At 31.1% G+C, this 3421-nt stretch overlaps 1 long non-coding RNA gene across 1 annotated transcript; it reads left to right on the top strand.

Annotated features, from left to right (window-relative positions):
- Positions 1–2430: 2430 nt before the first annotated feature.
- On the top strand, positions 2431–3216 carry LOC120354431. The gene is made up of 3 exons (XR_005573012.1): positions 2431–2513; positions 2686–2817; positions 3115–3216. It is a non-coding gene; the product is annotated as an uncharacterized LOC120354431 (long non-coding RNA).
- Positions 3217–3421: the final 205 nt, after the last annotated feature.

Below are 3421 nucleotides of genomic sequence, written 5' to 3'. Positions count from 1 at the left end.
AACATATTTATACAGAAATTGCTCGTTTAATAGTATAGGAAGTAAGAAATAGTATACTAGATATATTATACTATATTGTACATATAAATAGAATATTGTACAATTATAGAAGTATAGATAGATGGTCATATTCCAGGTGGTTAATGTGCAACATAATCTACAACTTTCACACAAACAATATGATACAGATTAATATATCAATGTGCGGTTTTCGCCATTTATTTTCGTCTTAATTTGAGTATTTGAAAGAGATCATCTACAAGCAGTTCGAAATGAAAAGAAACAATGAAGAGTATTCATTTTCTCTTGGAACCCTGTATCGGAATCATGTATGCATGATCACCTTCTCATTAAAAATATGAATTCGAATTTACATGAGGGTCAAAGATGTTGAAGCGACAGAGTAATTTTTGAAAGGTAATTTTTCATCCCAAATAGGATCCCCAATTAAACCTTCTATGTTCTCATAGTTTTCATCAACTGTTTAATAAAAATTGCTGCCGAGAGCAAAGCAATGGCAAATATTAAGCGATCACAAGATGTGCAGAAAAAATCATATGATAGGCGTCATCGCACAGGCACAAGTGACATACAAGTCAACACAAAAGTCATGGTGAGAAATTTGAAGAGGGATGACAAGATAGGTCCATGGAAGGAAATGCCTTGGGATGGTCCTTACACTGTGGATAAAATTCACAAATCCACTTGTGTTCTCAGAACGGAGAAAGGACAAGTGTTGAAACGCAAACAAAATGTGCAAAATTTGAAAAAATGCTCTCAAAGAATTACTTTCAAGAAGGAAAATGATGATGTAGCATTTGTCAAGGAAATCCGTGGAGAAAGATTTTTCCACCCAGTTGACAGGCTGTGGCGGGAGAAAAAATGTGCTGAACTGAGTCTAGAGTTTGTTGGTCTCTTCACTTGCATTTGCTATAGCAAGGAAGTGAAACTCACAGAACCATTAGGCATCAGAAAGATACGTGGGGATGGTAATTGCTGGTTTCTCGCAATTGCTTACAATGTAACTGGTTCTGAGGAAGAGCATAAAAAATTCCGTGATCTACTACTTGATTTCATGTCCTCCAATTCGATGAAAGATATTATTAAACGGTCCTTCCCAAGTGTTGATTTAGTCAAAATGAGAAATGATGGTGAATGGGCCACTGAAGCCGAAATATTCTCGACTGCTGCATTCTTGGAGACCGACATTTACGTCTACCATCCACAGAGTGGTGGGTATGAATGGCTGAAACATTCCAAAAATTTTATATCGAATTGTAATTTGGAATGTGATGATAAATTATTGTCAAGAGCGCTTTATATAGTTAATAAAAGCGGACAACATTTTGAAGTTGCGTATTCGGTTGTAACTCACAGAATACGCACTACAACTACCCCAAAGTCAACATCACCGATCCTGAAATCTAACAGGATGGAGGAAAAGATGTACCATCAACGACAACCTGACAATATTGTGGAATGAAGCTGGCACCAAATGGGGTGAGTTCAAACCAATAAAATAACCCCATTATTTATTATTACTTAGCTAAAACATTATTTCATTACTTCAATTATCTATTTAATTGAATAGTATTTCTAAATATAAATTTTTATTGCATCAAACTAATAATCACATAATAATGTTGTCCATTGTATACAAGTTACCGTAATCAACCCTTATCAAACATACCGAGCTAAGCTACTTCACAAAATAAGACTCTAATTAATTATTGCCTGAGTGACGTGTGCGGACTCTTAACAACAACCTACGAGGTGACCAAGGTGTTCAGTCCACATACTTTAAAAACGACTTCAAATAAAAAATCACATAATTGATATTGCTTCCAAATTTATTATTATTTTTTCATTGAAGATATCCAGGCTAGTATTTTACCTATTTCGAGTGGTACAATCGAAAATTTTCCAAATTTATTTTTTACTCATGATTGGGATGACTTGGAATCGGAATGACTTATTTAGAGCTAATTTGGATGAAGGAATAAGTTTATCAAAAGTCTGATAGAAGAATAAATTTTACTTTTTATAATATAAATAATTGGGCACTCAGAAAGATGAGGACCATGAATCAATTAATCTTCTTTTGGTTTTCTTAAACAGGCTATTCATGAAACTTCTCATTACAATAAAATCATTATAAAATGAACTTTCAGAATGTACATGTTTCTCTTTTCTCTTCGCGTTCAAGGTGGTGATATGGATGATACCTACATCAGACAATGCATGAAGAAAAGAGAATGAAGCAGTAACACCTGAATAATTTATTCGCTCATCAAATACCTACATTATGTATGTAATACGATTACATTATTATTAATATTTACAGAAAAAATTAATAATTTATTACAGATTATTCTACAGAAAATGCAATAAATGGGAAGATTTGAGGGAAGACAAAGAGGAATAGAATGCGGGAGAGATACAAGAAGGAGTCTGACTTTAAATATCTGAATTTTAAATATTGCTCATACAAAACTCCAATAAACACAATGGAGGTAATAACAACAAATCACATTTTTCATTCTTCATATGCATGAATATATAACTAGCAAAATAAAATATTCATAAAAAAGAATTTTTTAAAGATTCTTTTATTGGGAATTCAATTGAAATTCATATATATTCTAACATTACATTTTTTTATATCTGTTACACATTGTTTTATAGGACTATCGACAAATTGAAAGAAAAGCAGAAGGAATTGAAAAAAGAAGAAGAAAAAACGGACCAAATGTGAGAAATAGAAAATATCATGAATAGAATCTCTGCAAATCAAAAATTCAATCAACACCCTGAAAGGTAATATGAAAAAATATATTCTACTCTTAACTCAATAATATTATACCAGTATTCTTGAAATAACTAATTTTTCTTATTGCAGATTTTATTATGAATGCTGTGAAAACGTTAAAAAATGAGTATAATGAAGAAAAAACATCAATACATCTTTTAAAAATGTTTGCTTATTTAAATCTCAAATCAACATTTCAAAGGTAACTTCATCTGTTAAAGTAGAAATTATTATAAAAATTTAATTCAAATTTAAATATTTTCTAACATTACATTTTCTTATATCAGTTACACATTGTGTTATAGGCCATCGACAAATTGAAAGAAAAGCAGAAGGAATGGAAAAATGAAGAAGAAAAAACGGGCCAAACCTGAGAAATAGAAAATATCATGAATAGAATTATTGCAAATTGAAAACACCCTCAAAGGTAATAAAAAAAAATATTCTACTCTTATCTCAGTAATATTATACCAGTATTCTTGAAATAACTAATTTTTCTTTTTGCAGATTTTGTTATGAATGCTGTGAAAACATTAAAAAATGTAGTCGCTTCACATTGATTTGAAAGGTTAGTGTGAGGAATTAAAAAATAAGTTGGTTGAGACCCTCAAC

The sequence above is a fragment of the Nilaparvata lugens genome, chromosome X, assembly GCF_014356525.2.
Source record: "Nilaparvata lugens isolate BPH chromosome X, ASM1435652v1, whole genome shotgun sequence".
NCBI classification, from domain to species: Eukaryota; Metazoa; Arthropoda; class Insecta; order Hemiptera; family Delphacidae; genus Nilaparvata; species Nilaparvata lugens.
Note: the sequence above shows the minus strand (reverse complement) of the source record. Positions and strands in the feature narration are given on the sequence as shown.